Source organism: Podarcis bocagei, assembly GCF_964188305.1.
Source record: "Podarcis bocagei genome assembly, chromosome: 2".
Lineage (NCBI taxonomy): Eukaryota > Metazoa > Chordata > Lepidosauria > Squamata > Lacertidae > Podarcis > Podarcis bocagei.
In genome coordinates this window covers 30,670,119-30,693,202 of record NC_138126.1, presented here as the reverse complement: position 1 = coordinate 30,693,202, position 23,084 = coordinate 30,670,119, and the positions used below count along the sequence as shown (strand labels likewise).

The 23,084-nt window shown below is 43.7% G+C and overlaps 1 long non-coding RNA gene across 1 annotated transcript; it reads right to left on the bottom strand.

Moving 5' to 3' along the window:
• Positions 1-2,039: 2,039 nt before the first annotated feature.
• On the bottom strand, positions 2,040-22,164 carry LOC308581756. Its single transcript, XR_014005254.1, has 3 exons — positions 22,148-22,164; positions 5,448-5,643; positions 2,040-2,595 (listed from the first exon to the last, which is right to left on the bottom strand). It is a non-coding gene; the product is annotated as an uncharacterized lncRNA (long non-coding RNA).
• Positions 22,165-23,084: the final 920 nt, after the last annotated feature.

Below are 23,084 nucleotides of genomic sequence, written 5' to 3'. Positions count from 1 at the left end.
TTAGCCTGGAGAAGAGGAGGTTAAGGGGTGATATGATAGCCATGTTCAAATATATAAAAGGATGTCACATAGAGGAGGGAGAAAGGTTGTTTTCTGCTGCTCCAGAGAAGCGGACACGGAGCAATGGATCCAAACTACAAGAAAGAAGATTCCACCTAAACATTAGGAAGAACTTCCTGACAGTAAGAGCTGTTCGACAGTGGAATTTGCTGCCAAGGAGTGTGGTGGAGTCTCCTACTTTGGAGGTCTTTAAGCAGAGGCTTGACAACCATATGTCAGGAGTGCTCTGATGGTGTTTCCTGCTTGGCAGGGGGTTGGACTCGATGGCCCTTGTGGTCTCTTCCAACTCTATGATTCTATGATTCTATGATTCTATGATTCATTTTTATAGTGAAATAGTGCCATTTCATTGTAAATTTAAGACGCGGGAAGTGCTATTGGGCTCACCTAGCAGAGGATTGCCCAGTCCACGAGTCACCATTTGAAGTTTCCCCAAATGCCTCAAAGCACACAATGCAATATCACCCTGGGGCATTGTGGGAAATTCAAAGTCAGTAGCAGTCCACTTCGGGAGGGGCCGGTGGGTTCTTCTGGGATGCTGTGACCCCAAAAACTGCATAAAGGTGCTGGTTGTTGATATATTATCTATGTAGCCCGGCGGGTCTGGCCCACCCATGAGGCAAGGTGAGGAGACCGTCTCAGGCAGCAGGACCCACGGGGGCAGCAGATCCCAGCGTTGATCTTTATTTCCCCCTTGTTCCTAATGTACATCTTCACTCACTCCTTCTTCCCTGGCAGTGGCGGGGGGAGCTGCCATTTTGGGATTTCCCTCAGGCGCCCAAATGTCTTGGGCCATCCCTGCAGCCAGCTCAGCCTTGCTGCCACAAAGCTAATGTACCAATCCGTCTGAAGCTTAAGCTACACCACACTTTCTGGATATGAACCATGAATTTTGAGTTGGGCGGCAACTATATACAGAGCGACTGGCGCCAAGAGGTGTAGTGAGGTGGTGGAGACTATTCCTTTCCCGTTCTTCTATACATTCTCATTCCATTATGTGCAACTATCTTGACTTATCCTTTTTCTCACTGACCTGAAGAGGATTAAGCTGTTGATTCTTCGTACAAACTGGAAAGTTCCTCGAACAAGTGTTTGAAGAGCAAAGATATTTTTTAAAAAACACCTCCCTCAGGAGACCCAATCAAGGAAGAGCAAGCTGATTTGTTGGCATTCACACAGCCTTCTGGTAATAATGAAAACTGAGGAAACCAATTGGCTGTCTTTATATCAAATAACTATTGAATATAAAACAAATGGTCTCACTTCATGAACTGACCCCTCCTGCTGCTGGAGAATCTCTTGGCGATGTAGGAAATGGTATTCTTTCTTTGGCAACTGTTGGCTAATCTGTTCTATGCCATTTAGAGTTTTGGGTTGGTTTTTTTTAAGTAAATGGTTTATACATTCTATAAATATATTCACGATTTTTGTGCATTTCAAATGGCATGTTTATCTTTCTCAATTATAGCAGAGACCGTAAAGATTTCTAAGTAATCAAGTGATCATTCATGTACTCATTGCGTAGCCAAACTGCTGAGGTTTTTGGGGTCTTTTTGTAAATCCCACCCATTTTAATTGTATGGTTATGAGTTTGTACAGTGTTATACAATACAATTGTACAGTTCTGCTGCACTGCACTGGATTTTGTTTTAGTGTTTTAGAAATTATTACTTTTTCCTGATACCATTTTTTTTAAAAAAATTAAATTCAACTTTGGGTTCAGTACCTGTTATCATCAATTCTGTCCTCCACCTCATCTTAAAATTTTATTCCTGTTCCTTAATAAAGGAAGCCTGTGTAGCAAGAACATAGCGGAACCACGTTGCACCCGCTTGAATCATTTTATGGAGGACTTAATAAAGGTAACCGACAGGGTAATTGTCAAATAATTTGTCTGCATCATCACAGCTTACACACAAAGAGCCTTTAATTGTTTTCTGGCATCCAAGGAAAGAGGGGGAAAGAAATGCTGAGCTCACAGACAACATGTAATCCATCTGTGTTTGTTTTGGTGCATCCTGGATTTGTGGGAGATGCTGGCAGAATATGTTGCCTGGGGTACAGTGACCTTTGCACACCCGCTGAAGGAATAGCTCACGAGACTAATAGCGTGTAAAACAAGAAGGCTGCTTGTCTTTAGATTATGACCTGGGTCACTCCAAGCATGTGGGAAAAATGTGTTCAGATAAAGGCAACAAAATTGTTAACACTTTTAATTATGCCTAGATTACAGGGGGGCATTATCCAAAGAGTGGAGTTCATGTTACTGAAAACCTTATCAGCTGCCATTCGGTGAATGGTCAGGGCTAGCAAAATCCTTGGAGTTGCTGTCTTGGCATATTCATTCACAATGCCTCTCCATCCATTTAGCCTCTTTTGAAGAGTCAGCCCAATCTTAATCCTGATCAACAATAGCAGCTTCATTCAGGTCTCCATTATCACACGGTGCTTAAAGCAATCACCTCCTTATCGGAAGAACACAGTTTTTGTGTTCTAGGTTATTTGGCACAAGCTTCTGACCGAGCCGAAGAAAGCCTATGCGAAAACAATCCAGTTAGAACCTAAGGTACTATTTCGTTTCTTGGAGACGAATGCCCAATTAACATGTTCCCTTTTCAATTGCACGCTGTAGCAAGATGTTCTAAGCCTGCACTTAAAAATGCAGTATAACAAATGCATCCTTGCAAAAATGTGCATCATACAGGTATGTTCATCGGTCAAACACGATTGGCTCATAGCTGTCAACTTACAGATTTGAAAATAAGGGACCAGCAGCCTCGAAAATAAGGGATCAGCAGCCAAAATAAGGAATCAACAATTACTTTGATAAAATACATATTTTGTTGCTTGCAAATGGCTTTAGATACCTATTAGGTCCATAAATTACCATATAGCATATATTCAACACAAAAAACAGCAACAATTTGTTGTTGACAAAGCACAGCTGGACATAGAAAGGGCCCCATTACCTTCAGTAGCTTATTTAAGGGACATCATCAATAAGGGACAGCAGCGGGACATGGCGCTGATATAAGGGACTGTCCCGCCAAATAAGGGACGCTTGACAGCTATGGATTGGCTGCAGCTCCTTGTCAAATGTGCACTTGGTGCCAAATACAAATTTGCTTCTGTGTGAAATAGAACTAATTGGAGGTGCTGGAGCAGTTCCCAGCAGCCAGGATTGGATATTTGGGGTTCTCAAAAACCCACCTCAGAGATGCAAGCTTTCATAGCCCCAGAATTCCACTGCTGCTTGGATCAAAATCCAAGCCAGAGAAGAATTCCCTCACTTGGCACATTCCCATCAGCCTTCACCATCTCCAAAAGCCCTCCTAGCCAGTCCTTCCCATTTCTGTTCACATAGGTTGCAACTTGTTGAGTCAGTGAGAACAGTGGGGGGGGGGGAGAGAGAGGAGAGAGAGGTTTGCCTCTTCCCTCACTTCCTGTTAATGGGCAAGATGGGTAGTGGCATGGCAAAGCAGAAAGCCTGGAAGACTATGGACTTTTGCACCCTGCACACACTGTAATTTGGTGCTTGGGGGCAATAGAAAGAGGAGAATAAGGAGGGAACCCTCAGACCATGAACCACTCCGCCTGCCTCCAGTGCCCCGTTACTTACAAGGTAAAAGAAGAGCAATAGGAAATGTGTTTGGTGGTGGAACATGAAGAACTAGGAGAGATGGCTGGAGCCTTGGATTGCTTCAGGCAGTAAGTACATTGTCGTGGAAAGTGTTAATATAAGAGTCATTTTCAGGGACGAGGATTTCGAACGTCGTGGTTGGAGATGGACAGCTGCAGCCAACAGGCCTATTTAGTTGTTTAAACCTTTTCTATAGTTGTTGTTGTTTAGTCGTTTAGTCGTGTTCGATTCTTCGTGACCCCATGGACCAGAGCAGACCAGGCACTCCTGTCTTCCACTGCCTGCCGCAGTTTGGTCAGACTCATGTTTGTAGCTTCGAGAACACTGTCCAACCATCTTGTCCTCTGTCGTCCCCTTCTCCTTGTGCCCTCCATCTTTCCCAATATCAGGGTCTTTTCCAGGGAGTCTTCTCTTCTCATGAGGTGGCCAAAGTATTGGAGCCTCAGCATCACGATCTGTCCTTCCAGGGAGCACTCAGGGCTGATTTCCTTAGGAATGGATAGGTTTGATCTTCTTGCAGTCCATGGGACTCTCAAGAGTCTCCTCCAGCACCATAATTCCAAAGCATCAATTCTTCGGCCATCAGCCTTCTTTATGGTCCAGCTCTCACTTCCATACATCACTATTTTCTATAGTATCTGGTCATTTTTTAATGATTATTTGTATTGTTTTGATAGTAGCTAATGCTTTACTGCACCTGTGTCGCCAAAGAAGGAGGATGTTTTGCCGGACTCCATCTTGATATTTTATATGAGGTGGCAGTCTATAAAGATGGTTGCAAATAAACAAATAATATTCTCCAGGCCAGTAGGCAGATTCCCACCATGGCTAGCTATATGCTTCCAAGACTCTCACAAGCAAAGCATGAAAGTAACAGCCATATTCAGAGATATGCTGCCTCTGAAGATGGGGTTCTAACATATGTCATACCCATTGATTGATATGCCCTCCATTTTTTTAAAAAATATAAGATGTGGATTAGGGACGCAGGTGGCACTGTGGGTTAAACCACTGTGCCGCTTGGGCTTGTCAATCGAAAGGTCGGTGGTTCGAATCCCCATGACGGGGTAAGCTCCCGTTGTTCGGTCCCAGCTCCCACCAACCTAGCAGATAAATAGGTACCACTCTGGCGGGAAGGTAAACGGCGTTTCCATGTGCTGCTCTGGTTTCACCAGAAGCGGCTTAGTCATGCTGGCCACATGACCCAGCAGACAAACGCCGGCTCCCTCGGTCTGTAAAGCAAGATGAGCGCCACAACCCCCAAGTCATTCATGACTGGCTTTAATTGTCAGGGGTCCCTTTACCCTTTAAAATGTGGATTATATGGCCATTTAAGCCAACAACCATATCCACATCTTGTGGCAGTGAGTTCCATACACTACAACTACAATTGTGTGAAGAGGCACCAAGGATGGGAAGTCCAAAGTTGCCCGAGGCTAAGAAGTTTGAAAACCGGTGACTGAAACATTTCTTTGCAGAACAGGAAGGCATGTTACGCTGATCTTTTCCTTTTCTCTTCTCTTCATTACCCATTTGCAATATTTCCATACGAGAATACTCTGTCTTTTCTTGGGATAATCTTGTAATGTTCACAAATGTATGTCTGAGAGGTACAAATTGCTTTTCAAATGAAAATTAATCCACCGGGGCTCTTAATCATGTAGACTTTACATACACACAGTTAATCATGCAGATTAAATAATTAGGTGCAGATACTGAATGAGTAATGTAACTGGGAAATGTTTACCTGATTGTGGACATTTCTGCAGTTTAGCATTTCAAAGGCTGAGTGAGTTTTGACCCCAGAGATGATGACTGCTCTTCGAGAATCAATGTGGTCCATATGCCTGATGAATAGCTTTGTCAGGAAGTTGCCTGGAATGGAGTTTCCCAGGAGGGCACCAGATCACAGGATTAGGCAGTGCAGCAGCCAAGTTTGTTACCTACAGGGAGAGAGAGAGTAAAGATCACACTCTACCATGCAGCAGAGTGGATGGTGGGTAAAAGCAGGAGGGGGGCAGAATCCATTGGTCAATGAAAACAAAGAATTTATTGGACTTAAAAAACAAAAACAAAACCCAACCCATACATGCATCTTTTGAGCTGTGCTGCTCTTTATAGAAAGTTAAAACAAATAAGGTGAGTATTTTAACTTGGCTTCGTTTTAAGATTTACCTCAGCGCAGTATGGCTGCAATCCAACTGACCCAGCTCTGCTGAACTCAGTGGGATTTATTCCTGAGCAAATTAACCTCGAGTAAAATTGCTCTATGTGTTTCATTTACTCGTCAGCTCCATGGTTTGCAAAAGGCAGGGAGGACACTTCTGTAATCTATATCCTTCTGTTTGCTCCTCGTTCTCTGTCTCCTGGTGGCATTTTATAGGCCGCTTAGATTTTATGCCAAATTGCAGTCAGGCAAAGGAGCAGAAATATCCTCCCCACTCTGACGTTGCTGTATCTTACTTGAACAGAGCTAGGCTGGGACAGGGTGGCACCGTCGACAGAGCCAATGCAGCATCCCTGCCAATGTGCCCAGGCAGCCTTGACCTCATCACCACTCTGTCCCACCCCAGCCCCTTCCAGGTATGCCCCAAAACCTGCCCTACCACACCAGCTGATTCTGCTAACTTGGCTGGCTAAAATTACCATGCAGCTCATAGTTAAACTATGGAACTCACTCGCACACATAGCTGTCAATCGTCTCTTATTTGGCGGGACAGTCCCTTATATCAGCGCCATGACCCACTGCTGTCCCTTATTGATGATGTCCCTTAAATAAGCTACTGAAGGTAATGGGGCCCTTTCTATGTCCAGATGTGCTTTGTCAACAACAAATTGTTGCTGTTTTTTTTGTGTTGAATATATGCTATATGGTAATTTATGGACCTAATAGGTATCTAAAGCCATTTGCAAGCAACAAAATATGTATTTCATCAAAGGAATTGTTGATCCCTTATTTTGGCTGCTGATCCCTTATTTTCGAGGCTGCTGGTCCCTTATTTTCAAATCTGTAAGTTGACAGCTATGCTCACACAAGAGACAGCAATGGCCACCAACTTAGATGAACTGGACAAATTCATGGAGGATAGTGCTATCAAGGGCTACTAGCTATGATGGTTATGCTCTTCTTCATGGGCAGAAGCAGTATAGCGTCTGAATATCAGTTGCTGGAAACCAATGGGAGGGAGAGCGCTGTTGTGCTTGGGACCTGCTTGAGGGTTTTCCGCAGCCACCTGGTTGGCCACTGTGAGAACAGGATGCTGGACTTAGATGGGCCGTTGGCCTCTTCCAGTAGGATCTTCCTATGTTCTTATTAATGCTTTGCTTCCTGCACTTTTTGTTCCTTGTGTGTCCGTTCTACAATTTTAAGGTTGATAAAGGATCTTAATTTATTTCCATTCTCTCTTTCCTTTTTTTGTACACTGCCTTGGGAAAATGTGTGTGTTGAAAAGCTGCTTAAAATTTATGTGATAAATGAAGAAAAACAAACGTATAAGAAGCAATGCAGTCATCAATGTCCATACCCGTATAAGAAGCGTTAGCCTGCAAGGCTTCCCTAAAAGATATTTTTCAAATGGGTGCATTTAGGCCTCATCCCCTCTACATTCGCCCTCCTTGCTATAATAAGAATAGTAATATTTATTTATTTATTTATACGTACATACATACATACATACATACATACATACCCCACCCATCAGGCTGGGTTTCCCCAGCCACTCTGAGCAGCTTTCAGCAAAATATTTAAATACAATACAGTGGTACCTCGGGTTAAGAACTTATTTCGTTCTAGAGGTTTGTTCTTAACCTGAAACTGTTCTTAACCTGAGGTACCACTTTAGCTAATGGGGCCTCCCACTGCCGCCGCGCCTCCAGAGCACGATTTCTGTTCTCTTCCTGAAGCAAAGTTCTTAACCTGAGGTACTATTTCTGGGTAACCTGAAGTGTCTGTAACCCGAGGTACCACTATAATTCATCAAATTCCAACAACACATACACTTGCCGTGTTTTCTTGAATCACACTCTGTTTGATTCCCTGCTCCCCCCTTTTATGATGCCAGCCACCAGGAGGTGGCACAATTGCCCCTGACCTGAAGAAACTTGGGGCACAATGGAAATCCTAACCTCTGCTCCACACTCTCCCCCATGGCCTTCAATATGGACAGATATGGTTATGGATTAATCCAGAAACATTGAGGTGGTGGGTAGGGTGAAAATAAGTCAGAATTTTAAAGCACGTCGTGCATTAAAGAACTAGAAGTAACTTGGCATAGTAACACCAATTTGGATTCAGACATTAGACACAAGGAGAGTAAGCCTATCTAAAACAAGCAATTCCCTCCCCCATTAACATTTTCCCCCATTCACAACAATTGCTTATTCCTCTCAACACATCTGCTTTTTAACATCCACCAAGTCTGATGCTGCCAGCAGGTAGGGGTGGCTGAGTAAGATATTCCTCAAATAGCTTCAATAATAGCATAAGTAATTGCTGTAAATATTTACATCACAGTTATCAGTAAAATGGAGATATACACATACATGCAAGCAAGCCCTAATAAGAACTGCTGTGCTTTCGTTAAGATGCAGAGCAGCTGTTTGAGAAGTGTTGCCTTTTGACTGGTAGTTTAACCAATGAAAAAATGCTTCTGTTTCCTTTTGGATCCCTTAATTAAAATAATTCTCATAACTTCGTTTTTTGCAAGGAAGCCTTTACATCTGATTTCTGTGAAAATTCCAGTTAGTATGCACATTGTTTCCACCCATCCTGAGTTACACACACACACAGAGAGAGAGAGAGAGAGAGAGAGACAAGTTCCCGCACCCTCAACCCCTGCACACTGGAGTCTTGGCCCATGTGTGCAAATGTAACATAAAAAAGGAGTTCTGATGCCAAGGAAATTCTCGATTTGCATTGCATCTTCAGGGGATCACATTCCGTTCAGTGTTTTTGTCCCTTTCTTTGTTGCCCACTTACTTGAGGCCTTTTCAAGAGGTGGAATGATAAATTAGTGTAATTTAGCAGGCCATTGTTGGGAGCGATTAGATTTTTTAATTACCGCTGATGTAATCCCAGGAAACCACTCAGTGATTCTTCAGCAGTGGTTAATGACCAGTTTGTTAGTGAAGAGCTCTGAGCCAAGTGAGGGGCAGGTTAAACTCTTCTGAAGGGCTTGTTAATCCCCAAACAAGAGCTCAATGCAGCTATTAACCATGTTTGGCCATTTTAGAGCTCCCTCCGAATGGGTGCAGCGGTGGGAAATGGCCCTGGCTGTAATTGCCTTGCATAGCGTTTGCCTTGAGCTTTGATGAAAGGCCACCTCAAAGTCAAGACATCTCGCTTCTTTGTCTTAGGACTTCGCCTCAATCCCACGAGTTTTAAAGGGAGCACTTTGTGGGTTTACGAACCAGCCGCTCCAAGCAGAAACTGAACGATTGCAGCAAATGATTGCCAGAAACAAACTTTGCTCTGGACTGCTCCCACTGTGAATATACTGACTTTCAGTCGATAACTTGCTATTTCTTCTTGCCAGTCCTTTGATTACTGACTAAGCACCTGCTCCTAAGCACACACCAATCATGCCCTTTTAAGATGCTTGCAGCAAATATGGGCTGGGGGATGCCATGAGCTTTCATAGAACCATTGAATTGTACAGTTGGAAAGGACCCCAAGGGTCATGTACTTCAAACCTCTGCAGTGCAGTATCACAGCTAAATAATCCCTCTGTTTAGAAGCCTCCAACGAAGGACAGTCCACCACCTTCCGAAGGCAGGCAGAAGCACTGTAGGCTGCACTTGCCTAGTGAGCAACCACGTTTGTTTGTTTGTTTGTTTGTTTGTTTGTTTGTTTGTTTAGTAGGCCACCCCATCCATAAAGTTTTGGGGAGCAGTGGGTTCAATATGTCTAAAACATACATATAAAAGTCAACTCATTAAAAAAGAATAAATAAAGCCTTATAATCAGGGGTTGTGCTCATACTTCCTGTGGTGCCTGTGAGGGTCTTGGCAAAAATCTCAAAAAATCTGCTCAAATCCTGATTGCACTGACTCAGTCTCTTCTTGCAATGAACACAGCCCTCCTGGATTCAGATATCCAAACAGCCAGACCTGTGTGTAGTACTGTAAGCCAATAAGCAGCCTCAGGCAAGCCTTGCTTTTTTGTGTTTTGCTGGTTTGTGGGAGCCTTTTCTCCAGAAACCATAGTGGGAGGGAAGGGAAGGACAGGGGTAAAGGGAGAGAGTCTGGGCAAATAAGAGAGTTTCCCCCCCTTTCCTTGCTTGCCCTACCTGCCCGCAGACTGCCTTGCCAGAGTGGTGCATGCTCTAGTTATCTCCCGCTTGGATTACTGCAATGCGCTCTACGTGGGGCTACCTTTGAAGGTGACTCGAAAACTGCAATTAATCCAGAATGCGGCAGCTAGACTGATGACTGGGAGTGGCTGACGAGACCATATAACACCGGTCCTGAAAGATCTTCATTGGCTCCCAGTACGTTTCAGAGCACAATTCAAAGTGTTGGTGCTGACCTTTAAAGCCCTAAACGACCTCGGTCCTGTATACCTGAAGGCGTGTCTCCACCCATCATCCAGCCCGGACACTGAGATCCAGTGCCAAGGGCCTTCTGGCGGTTCCCTCATTGCGAGAAGTGAGGTTACAGGGAACCAGGCAGACGGCCTTCTCGGTAGTGGCGCCTGCCCTGTGGAACGCTCTCCCAGCAGATGTCAAGGCAATAAACAATTATTTTACTTTTAAAAGACACCTGAAGGCGGCCCTGTTTAGGGAAGTTTTTAATGTCTGACGCTGTATTGTTTTTGATATTTGGTTGGAAGCTGCCCAGAGTGGCTGGGGAGACCCAGTCAGATGGGCGGGGTATAAATAATAAATGTTGTTGTTGTTGTTGTTGTTGTTGTTGTTGTTGTTGTTGTTGCCTTTTGCAAGGTCTCAGAGGGTTTTATTGGGTTTTCCCACCATTTGGGGGGGCCAGAATTCCATGGTCGTGAACACATTAGAAATTTTTGGACATGAATCAATGGAAATCGTCAACTCATTATGCAAGCTCTTGCCTAACAAACGCTTTCCTGAGAACTGTACATGTACACCACTAGGAGGCTTTATGTTAGCACTACATCAAATTCCTCCCCATAGGTTGAAAAAAAAATGCCTTAATGTGTAACAGGAAGTAGCATTAGGAGGGCAAAATTACATCAGGAAAATGGCAGAGGGCAAGGGTTGCTTCTCCCACACCATAGTACAAACCTCCCACTCCATGGCTGTCTCAATTTTTAAAAAACAAGGAGACCCTGTTACAGATATCCCAGGTTTCATCTTGGTTGGAGCATCAATGTGTGGCTCACCAACCTCACTGTGATGACATAACCCTCTACACCCCCAAGTCCACAACCTCAAGGCTGCTGGTGTAGTGGCAGCAGGACAATGAGGTCACAATTATGATGTTTTCCTTCTTCGGGATGAAATCCAGCTTGTCTCACTTGGGAATGAATTAACAGTCAGTCCCTGGGTTCTCTATTAGTAGTCAGAAGATACAGGTTTAAGTACAGTTCTTAAAGAGGGTTTTTCCCCCCAACCTGGTTATGTGCATATTTCCCCCATGACCGAACTGCTTTTATTTTGGGCTATTAGACGTAGTTGTAACATAGCCAAGCATTGCCATATAACATCCACACATTTCTTAGCACATGTGCTCATTTCTTTTCCCTCGGGGACTACCTTTATGCTGTAATCTGGCCTGGAAAGGAACCTATTATTTAAATGACCTTGGCATTTTACATCACATTTCCGTCAATTATGCCTCTTGGGCTTCTTTAGCTGGGGGTGGCAGGTGGGGGAGAGAACCTCCAGTATGTTGTACAAACTGTAGAACAATGTTGCTATGAAAAATTGCACTTTAAGGAGTTACCAATATAAATGATTTTGGGACTTGTGCCAGAATCACATCTTATCAGCTCATTCTCCCTGTATGGGCATTTATAAAATTATGCTGGCCAGCATCAATGGCCCCTGGAGATGTGAACTCCTTAACATTAAAACCCTAACATCCTAGTCATAGTTAGTTTTTAAAATGCAGGATCCGCCAACTTTTTATGTAGGTTTCAGTTTCTGTGTTTCGTTTCTATATGTTTCCAAACAAGTTTAATAATCAGACATTGCTTTAGGACTGTATTTTCCAGTTATGTGTTGTAAGCTTGTGAATACAGTTGTGGAGTTGCCTTTAGAAAGAAGCACTTTTAAAACTGCAGTTGATGGAGCCCAAAGGTTCTTCTCAGGTGTGATTCTGCACATTAACCTCTGGTGACTATACTTGTTTGCCTCTGATCTCCTTCCTTAGAGCAGTTAACTGAGCACGTGGTCATCCCAGAACATTTCTGGATAAGATATCAATTTTCCCCCAGTAAGATTTCCCATGGGTCTGTGGTTGCGTAATAAAATTGGATTGGCTGGTTGGTTCATTGATTGAATTATGTTTCCGACCAGGCTTAGGAACTGATACTGTTTTGGTGATAATGGTGGAAGACAGAGTTATCTATTTATTTTAGTGGAAGATCTGTGTCAGGGGTTCCAGAGGAGGAAACTACCATGAGAGGAGAGGTTGAACCCTACTGGTTCAAACCAAGGCATGAAGCAACAGCCTGCTCCAATTATTACGTGCTTTCCGTTGCTAATCAGAGCCATATTGTCTCTGAACCTAGAGGATCAATATAGCCATCCAGTTATTAGGAGACCCCTTTTCCTCTCACAATTACTTTAGTAGTTTCACAGACAGGGATCTTTTGGAAAGGCCTGTCCCTGGAGGTTGATGAATTGAACTGGTTTCTGACCATTCTGAAGGATTCGCCAACTAAAATGGCACACCTGTCAAAGCCCTGGCTTTGTGGAACACAAGGATGAGTCAGGTAGTTGATGGGTCTTGACTCTTGAATCATTAACAAGATCTCAAGAATCATTATCAACCCTACTTGGTGCCAGTGAAGACACTTGGCTGCTGTCATTGCATCCTCGTTATACCATCCAGCAGAGCTTTTTGAGGGGATAGTTCTTGGCTTTTTACATGCTGGCCAGAAACAGCAGTGGCCCACTGTGATTTGTTTGGAAAGCATTTCAAACAGGTTCCCTTCCAACGCAACAATTCTATTATAAAGCCACTTGCATCCTCCAGTATATTATAGCAGATGACTCTCAGGAGGAATCCAGAACACAGTCTAGTCCTGTGTTGGAATAGTTCTAGGAGGTGATGCCTCCACTTTGGAAAGTTTTTGTGTAAACTCTTAAGATTTGTTCTGCACAGGAGCAGCTGGTGGGGGTGGCAAAGATATCTCCATCGCTACGGCTAACCTGGCTACTAAACTGCCCTGACAACGTTGAGCCTGCTCAGTCCCTTAAATGATGTAGAACAGAACGAGGTTCATGAGTTCAAGTCATTCCAATATCCCAAGATTTGTCCCCAAACATGCTGCCCCAGAAAAGAGGCTCGACTGAGGATCTCATCTTCTTGAGGGTCTTGTCTGAGACTGGCAGCAGAGAAGTCATCTTTGGGTGTGCAGTAAATATTGATTCAGATCTGGTTTGTGGGCTCTGACTCCTTATCTCACATGGCTTTATCGTTCAGACTTTGATAGGTTATCTCTCCTGGAAAGCAGAAGGACCTCTGTAAATATGTGAAACTTACCTCTAAACACCATTTGCAGATCATTTACATATAACAGTCTTAGGTCAAAAGGGTTGGAGACTCCATCCTAAGTGTATGTCTGGCCGATGATATGAAGAACAGCGGGGGGAACTGGTCATGAACAGCGGGGGGAACTGGTCATGGGGAGCTCAGGGGAGAAGCTGGTTGCTTTCAAATATTTAAAGAATGGCAGGGGGGCGGAAGGGATGTTTGTGGCTGGAATGAAGTGTTTATCTTACACACTTTAGATAGGATAAGAAGTAATGGCCCCAGTACCTTGATCCTAAAGTGTAAGACTAGACTGTGAACAAATACAAATGTGTGTTTGGCTCATTAAAAGAATTTCAGGAGGAATGAACTTCAAATCAATTAAAAATAAATTAAAGTGAGAACTTCAAATAATTTAAGAATAAATCAAAAATAACAGAGGTATATTTCCTTGTCATACTTGTTGGTGTTTGGAAAATTTTAAAGAGTGGGCTATCTATATTCTATTGAACACAGGCTATAGTTTTAGAATAGTAAAGTGATTATCAATTTCAGTAATCCTCTTCCTAAGGATTTACTGAAAAGTTTATTCTATAACATTTGCATAACATTTGTCTTTACTAAGCTGGGGTTAAGCTCCATGGGGTTCAGTAGGATTTACTCCCAAGTAAGTGTATATAGGGTTGTAGGCAAGGGTCCAGAAATACCACATAGAAATTAGTAGTTTTGCTAATAGTGTAAAAATACCCTCTTTATAATTGGCAATGTAAAGAAATAAAAAAGAAAGACTGAAAATGAGTAGAGGCGCTATGATGTTTTGGATGAAATGGAATGTTAAAAGTCAGACAGATCTTGCTGAGCTTTCACTATTGGCTTGGGAAATTCTTTGCTTTTTTAATGGCAGAATCTGGTTGGCTTGTTGAGTGTGAATAGATGTGGAAGTCTACGTCATTCTGCGTCTTGACAATGATGCTGACTTTCGTCAATGTGTGGCATGTCAGAGGCCTCTACGCTCAGCCAGTTTGGAGTGCGGGGGCACAGAAGTGCCCTTAGCCCAACTCAGGCTTCACCATATATATGTGCAAAAACTGCTGTCCACATTACACATAAAAGTGGACCAAAGACGGCATCAGCCCATGCGATGTGCTCAAAGTATCTTATCCAGCCATCTGATGGCCCCTTAGATATGTTTTGCCACCATGCTTGAAGCGTCCAGTAAACCAAATTAATAAGAACATTCTGTTCTGAGTAAGCAAACTGTGCTGATCCCTAGGATAGAGTAGGACAGTTCATTCTTAACTATTCTTATCTATTCCTTATAACAATCCCCCCCGCCCAACAATTCTAGCCAAGGCTAAAATACTTATCCCATTTGTGCAGCCCCCTGTCCTGCCCCTCCCCGGCCAGCCCACATTTACTCTATGGGTTTGTGCTTTTTCATCCGCTGTGTTAATACGTACAGTTTTCGATTCATTTTAAAGAAATAGATTCCTCCCCCCACCCCCAAGAACACCCTCTAATGCTCTGGAGGAACATATGAAACAGATATTAAAACTGTGGCACTAAGCTCTGCCTGCCTGCCTGCCTGCCTGCTGGAAGCAAGGGAGCTGAGACTATAGGCTCTAACATTCAGAGAGACCTTGCCTGAAGACAAAGGCAAGGCTGGAGATTACTTGAGTAATACTTAGAAAAGCTAACAATGTGTGTGTGTGTGTGTGTGTGTGTGTGTGTGTGTGTGTGTGTGTGTTCTTCCTCACAGGCAGGTGTCTGAAATGTATAAATCTGTCTCTATTAAATTCCAGGTTCCATTCATCAGCCTGGATAACTCGGTAGGTTAAAGCGTGGTGCTGATAACACTATGGTTGCAGGTTCGAGCCCTGTATGGGGCAGCTGCACTGCAGGGGATTGGACTATAGATAATCCTCAGGGTCCCTTCCAACTCTACAATTCTATGATTACTTAAGCATCCCAAAATATGGAAAGTAAATGTGTCAATGTACGTGGAAGCAGTCAGGACAGCAGTCAAGGAGATAAACTTAGTGACACAGAGAGGGAACAGCTACCAGAAAAAGATTCAGCATGAGAGAGAGAGAGAGAGAGAGAGAGAGAGAGAGAGAGAGAGAGAGAGAGAGAGAGAACACACACGCAGAAGGGTCAGAGAAAGTTTGGAAATGAAAGAAAGCCTGTTTAAATAAAGCTATTTGTTATATAATACTACTGCCTGATCCTTTATGATAAGGGCTGGGGGTTATTGGTTTGTTTTTGTTTCATTATGTATTTTGTTTTCTTGTTTTGTAGTTTTTCTGTTGTGATCTTCGAGTGAAGGGTGGTATATAAATTTAATAAATAACGGAAACTGTGGAAACAGTCCTTTTACCTGTATGATGGTACTCACCGATATGGAGTACTGTCACGAAATTTCTCCCCATCCCGTCATTCAATGCCAGAAGGGGCATTTTGTAACTAGATAAGGGGAAGAATTTCCTGAGGGACAGCTTTTCATATGATATTTCTATCATGTGGGGTCCCCCCTGGTTTGGCTCCGTGAAGCATTGACCTTATGGCAATCATGTTCCCTTTCATTTGTACCTGATCTGTTTGCCTCATGTTGCTAGCAGGATAGCTCCACCTCAGGAAACATATAATCACATGCAAAATGCATAGAGCTTGCCGCCTTCCTCTTCTCCTTGTCCGTGCCAAGTCTGAAAAGCACTTCTCAAGACAAATATCTTTTTCAGAGCCGGTCACGCTATGCTGGGGCACACAGCTCTCTATTATCCCTCAGACAGATGTGCTTGGTAGCGTTCGAAGGGGGAAGAAGGAGGGATAAAATATCTCTTGTTATGAAATGGTAGGTTTTCAGCACAAGATAAATGATGCTTGCCATACCAGCAATGAGGATGCTAGCTACAACCAAGGTCTCAGCAAAGTACTGGGACACAGAAGACAGTCCTTTTAACTCCCCAAACCGCACATGCTTCTCTTTAGATGTTTGGGTCATAAGAAGAGCCCCACTGGATTCTGACCCTATGGCCCAGCCAGTCCAGCACCCTGTTTTCCAAAGCCAGGTGCTTCTGTGGTGCCCTTGTACAAGCAGGGCGTGAAGGCAACAACCATCTCCTGTTGATGCTCCCCAGCAACAAGTACAGTGGTACCTCGGGTTACAGACGCTGCAGCTTACAGATGCTTCAGGTTACAGACTCTGCTAACCCAGAAATAGTACCTCAGGTTAAGAACTTTGCTTCAGGCGAGGCCCCATTAGCTAAAGTGGTGCTTCAGGTTAAGAACAGTTTCAGATTAAGAACGGACTTCCAGAATGAATTAAGTTCTTAACCCGAGGTACCACTGTACTATGCTGCCCATGAACCTGGAGTTAGCATATACAGTGACCTGATGGGACCTGTGGTCCAAAACATCTGGAAGGCTAGCAGAGACTGGTGCAGCACCTTGCAGCCAATTGCATTACAAAATCTAAGCAGCTACCCCGGCCCTGCAATCTCCACTGCTGCTCTCATGAACAGAACACAAAATCTCATAGAATCATAGAATCATAGAGTTGGAAGAGACCACAAGGGCCATCGAGTCCAACCCCCTGCCAAGCAGGAAACACCATCAGAGCACTCCTGACATATGGTTGTCAAGCCTCTGCTTAAAGACCTCCAAAGTAGGAGACTCCACCACACTCCTTGGCAGCAAATTCCACTGTCGAACAGCTCTTACTGTCAGGAAGTTCTTCCTAATGTTTAGGTGGAATCTTCTTTCTTGTAGTTTGGATCCATTGCTCCGTGTCCGCTTCTCTGGAGCAGCAGAAAACAACCTTTCTCCCTCCTCTATGTGATATCCTTTTATATATTTGAACATGGCTATCATATCACCCCTTAACCTCCTCTTCTCCAGGCTAAACATGCCCAGCTCCCTTAGCCGTTCCTCATAAGGCATCGTTTCCAGGCCTTTGACCATTTTGGTTGCCCTCCTCTGGACACGTTCCAGTTTGTCAGTGTCCTTCTTGAACTGTGGTGTCCAGAACTGGACACAGTACTCCAGGTGAGGTCTGACCAGAGCAGAATACAGTGGCACTATTACTTCCCTTGATCTAGATGCTATACTCCTATTGATGCAGCCCAGAATTGCATTGGCTTTTTTAGCTGCCGCATCACACTGTTGGCTCATGTCAAGTTTGTGGTCAACCAAGACTCCTAGATCCTTTTCACATGTACTGCTCTCAAGGCAGGTGTCACCCATCTTGTATTTGTGCCTCTCATTTTTTTTGCCCAAGTGCAATACTTTACATTTCTCCCTGTTAAAATTCGTCTTGTTTGTCTATTCCTTTCTGTCCTACCATGCTGCTCGAAATACCGCTGGACTCATTGGCAACACAAGGACTGGAAATTGAGCCAAGAGTTCAGCATTTCAATACAATGTATTTCAATACAATTTCAATACAATACATTTCAGTGTATCTGAAGAAGTGTGCATGCACACGAAAGCTTATACCAAGAACTAACTTAGTTGGTCTTTAAGGTGCTACAGGAAGGAATTTTTTTATTTTGACTATGGCAGACCAACACGGCTACCCATCTGTAACTAATACAATGTTTTGTAAGCCTTCTATATAGTGCAGTAGAGAAAGGATAGGGAACCTGTAGCACTCTCTCCATATTGTTGACCTCCAGCTCCCATTAGCCCCAACCAGCATGGTGTGTGCTTAGAGGTGATGGGAGTTGTGGGCCACCAACATCTGGAGGGATGCAGCTTCTGCATCCCTGGGACAGACAGAATCCTTCCTCCTCTTTCCTATACTTACATATTACTTTCTAGGAAAGCAAATGCATATTGTTGTTGTTGTTGTTGTTTAGTCGTTTAGTCATGTCCAACTCTTCGTGACCCCATGGACCCCCAGAGCACGCCAGGCACTCCTGTCTTCCACTGCCTCCCCCAGTTTGGTCAAACTCATGCTGGTAGCTTCGAGAACACTATCCAACCATCTGGTCCTCTGTCGTCCCCTTCTCCTTGTGCCCTCCATCTTTCCCAACATCAGGGTCTTTTCCTTCTCTTCTCATGAGGTGGCCAAAGTATTGGAGCCTCAGCTTCACGATCTGTCCTTCCAGTGAGCACTCAGGGCTGATTTCCCTAAGAATGGAGAGGTTTGATCTTCTTGCAGTCCATGGGACTCTCAAGAGTCTCCTCCAGCACCATAATTCAAAATTCAGCATAATTCAGCAAATGCATACTGGAGAACAAAATACAGAATATTTTGTCTTCCAGAACCCAAAAAAACCCAGAGGGTGTTTCTTGTTTCTTTCTCTCTCTTTTTGGCTTTCATGTTGTGTCTACGAAAGACGGAATTTTACAGGCACAGATGGCATGACAGTTTTGCAGACATTGTTCTTGTATTGAAACAGCTTGTTGGTTTTGCTACGAGATAAGATTTCCTTTTACTACCACTGCAGTGTGCAAATGTAAACATTTCAGGTGGTAACTAAGCAAAACAATGGCGAAGTTTTGGGCAAAAGGACAGTCATATTTCTCGGTATCTGAGAAACAAAGCCATTCTTCAGAGTTGATCTAGTGTAACTAGGGACTCCAGCTTGAACAAAGGTCTAACTTCTTTTGCCAAGAAACTGGATCTCATACATTGCAATCCCATGCAGGGTTACTCAGAAGTAAGTACTACTGTGCTCAATGGTGCAAACGTTCCCATACGCAAGTGTGCAAAAGATTGCAGCCTTAGATGCTTTTTGGCAAGAACGCCATTAAAACGAACAAGGTCTGGAATGGTTAAGGAATTTAAATACATTATGGAAATCCTGCTTTCTCCTACTTGATCTAGCAAAGCAGACACAGGCCGGTCCCTCATTCTGTTTATAGATTGAGGCCTCCCTTGTATCTCTTCATACAGACCCAGACTGCTAGCACTTGTACAAAACAATAATTTTCAATGAATTTCAACCTATTCTATACCTAAATTTGAAGTGTGAGGTGGGAGCACACCTGCACTGATTCAGAGTGTGATGAACTTCACTGGGCAAGTAGAGGGAGTTCATCTCCCACATCTGGGATTAAAGGAAGCACTTCCGGGTCAGAGCGCACTGTTTACAAACAGGGCTAGCCCAAGACATTTTGATTCCTGGAATGGAACAACAAATGCCCCAATCCAAATCAAGATGGTTTGCAAACAGGGTAGCCATTTATTCATCATCAGAGAAGGGAGTGCAGATTCGCATAATTTTTTCATATGCTAATTTATAGAGACAGATGCAAATCTAGGGATACTTGCTATAATTAAGATTTTTAAAATGCAGTAAATCTCACCATGGTGGGAGTAGACTGTGATGGGATGCTCAGTCTGCTGCCTATGTGCTGACTGTTGATGGATACATTCGGGGGCGCTGCTCACCATTCTTATCTTTCAAACAAGCCTTGGGCCAGATAACCTTTAAATAAAGAACTGTCTTCTGTAAAGTAGGACACCCAGCAACCCTCTTTCCAAGCCAGAATTGGAAATGGAGAGGGGGAAAGGAATACTCAGAAAGCCCAAGCCATAGCATTCTACATGGCACTCCTGCATTGCATAACAGTCCCCGGACATATTAGATTTGTAGCAGGGGGGCATGCCCTAAATGCAAGGGAGACTGAAACGCAGCTCCTCAAACATAGCTTGCTGTTCTCTGAATGGAGTTCTGAAGCCTGCCTTTTTCAATGGCCTGGCGTAGGTCAGTTGCAGTCATTAAGAAAGGCATGATCTCATGCTGAGGGAGTTCTGTCTGATCAGTTTAGCGCATAAGGTTTCATCACAGAAAAAGCTTGACCTGCTCTAAATTGGAAGTGTATAAAGGCATCCCAGGGATTGTATTTAACAGAAAAAGCTGTTGAAGAAGAAGAAAAGTTACATAGCAGCAGAAGATCTGTCTTGTAACTCACAGAACTCCAGCCCAATGGTTGCCATTAATCTGATTTGAACTGATTTTATATGGAAATGATATTAGAATGTTGTATCTTTTTACTGTTGTTAGCCGCTCTGAGCCCAGCTTCAGCTGGGGAGGGCGGGATATAAAATATTATTATTATATTATTAATAATATTAATATTCTACAGCCTTTTAAATATGTTTATGGGAGGGGGACTATTGTTTTCTTGTTTCTGTTTGTTTATGTTTTATCTTGTATTTTTGTCTTGTGAACCACCCTGAGAGCTGTTTATGAAGGCCAGTACATAAGACAAACAAGGAAACAAACAAATACATACCTAATCAAGTCCTCCAGAGCAGGTGAAAACAAGCTTGCTCCATCTTCCATGTGGCAGCCCTTTAGATATTTGAAGATGGCCATCATATCACCTCTCAGTCTCCTCTTCTGCAGGCTAAACATATCCTCAACTGTTCCTCATAAGGCTTTGTTCATAGACCCTTTATCATCTTGGCTGCTCACCTCAGTCCATGCTCCATCCTAATTCCATCATGGGCAGGAAATCCCATGGAGAACCCTTCCCCTCTGTTGACTTTTGTGAGAGGTTTAGCTCGAAAGTCAATGATTCACTTAACAGCCATCTGCCAGCTTTCCTAGCAGGAGAAATCGACTGCAGTGAACTTCAGAAAATTTGAAGCTAGCTGTGTACAAAGAGTTGAAAGCATGGCTTCGTTGGGCGGACTGTTGGGAATAACTTGTAGGTGGCATCTCAACCCTGTGCAGTTTGTTAAACAATCAACAGTGATGGCTCCATTGTATTGTTTAAATAAACCTCGGAAATCTGTTTGTTTGTTGCATCTGACATTATGCCACAGAAGGCAAATTGCAACTGAGTTCTTCAGTGCGCAGCAGAAATAAAATGAGAGTCACAGCTGCGGGTGTAGCAGCTGTGCAGTGATTGTGAACATAAGAATATAAGTCAAGGCTGCTGGATCAGGCCAAGGGTCCATCTAGTTCAGCATCCTGTTCTCATGGTGGCCAACCAGATGACTGACGGAAGCTGGGAAGCTAGACATAAACACACCAGCAATCTGCTCACATGCAATTCCCAGAAATTGATATTCAGAGGCATGATGCCTCTCTGACAATTGCGGTGGGACAGAGCCATTGTGGCTAGCAGCCCTTGGGTAGCCTTGTGCTCCATGAATTCGTCTAATCCATCCAAGTTGTCTAAAGCCATCCAAGGTGGCCACCATCACAGCCTGGCGTGAGAGTTCCATAGTTTTGCTACAGACACAGGATGAGTTTGTTCCAAAATGATCGAGACGTCAACTGCAGTGGGCATTGGCTTCATTTCCCCCCTGCTCCCCATACCCTCTTAAGGTTTGCCAGAATCCGAGCATCCTCAGGGCTGATGCAAGGGCAAGCGCTTGATGGCCTTGGTTAAGCAAGGGTGAGTGCTAGCAAAATATAGTATCGGTGATGTGCATTTTATGCACATCTGGCATCTATTTCTGAGCTGCCGTTCTGCCTGCAGAGAAGTGAGGGCAAAAATTGAGAATGTTGGGCAAAGCAATAAAAGAGTGAGAGGTCAAGCCAACCTCCCACAGCTCTGAAACCCTACCTAAATTTCAAGAGCTTGCAAGTAATCTGTGCCAATTTATTTTTGTTGTTTTGGACCCAGGGGCTGCATAGCTGCCTTCCACCCCAAACTTTGTGCTTTGGAACTGGAGTTGATTCCTGTGTAAGACAGGGTCTAAACTGATTCCCCGCCCCCAGTCACTTAGACTTGCACAGTCAGCTGGTTTCCATAGATATAGATACAGATATAGATAGATATAGATATAGGTATAGATGTGCCAGAACTCACCATCTGTCCTCCCTTTGTTCTCTTACAATGGCAATGGAGCCATCTGAGAGGTGCCTGAACTGAGTTCTGATGAGTTCCAGTTGGGGAAAAAATCAGTTGTCACCAGTAAGCAAAAGAGAATTTGGTAGTGGGGAAAGCTCAGTTTAGACAAAATAAGAGCATGTCAGGAAATTAAAAAATGACAAAAATCAACAGTTTGGTAAACAGAATAAATGCAACATTACCAAAAAAATAAAATTTAGATCATGTAGATTTCAAAACCAAAAAAGAAAGTATAATTGTCATTTCAGGCCATTTCAAAATGGCTTCAACCACGTGGTTGCCTGACCACCACATTAGAAATAAAGGGGAGTTGCTCATCATCATAGGGATGCTTGAGGAATTAGAGCTTTGGAAGTTCCTATACAAATGACTGGTTTACAGGACAGCTAGCCAGTGTGCAAGCTTCATTGATTTGCAAAAACTGAGAATTGCCCTCTGGAAGCTACCCGTGTCAAGCTGGCCAACATAAGCCTCTCTGCCAATGGACAACTCTGGTAGGAGCTATGATGGATTTGGGCTCGTGGAAAGACTTCAGCTTTGAGTCTGTTTTCATGTGAGACCATGCGTGAATCTGCTTTTGTGTTTCTGTGTTTGAGTCTGTGTTTCTCATGCGAACAAACATGCGTATTAGAGAGACAGGCTGTAACTCAGTGACTGGACGCAGGATCATAAGAACATAAAAGTACAGTGGTGCCTCGCAAGACGAAATTAATTCGTTCCGCAAGTTTTTTCTTCTTGCGAGTTTTTCGTCTTGCGATGCACGGTTTCCCATAGGAATGCATTGAAAATCAATTAATGCGTTCCTAGGGAAACCGCCTTCAGACCAGGTCCGGGGACAGTCTGTCCCCCGACCTCTTCTGAAGGCTGAGGGGGGGGGGACAAGGGCTTTTCTTCC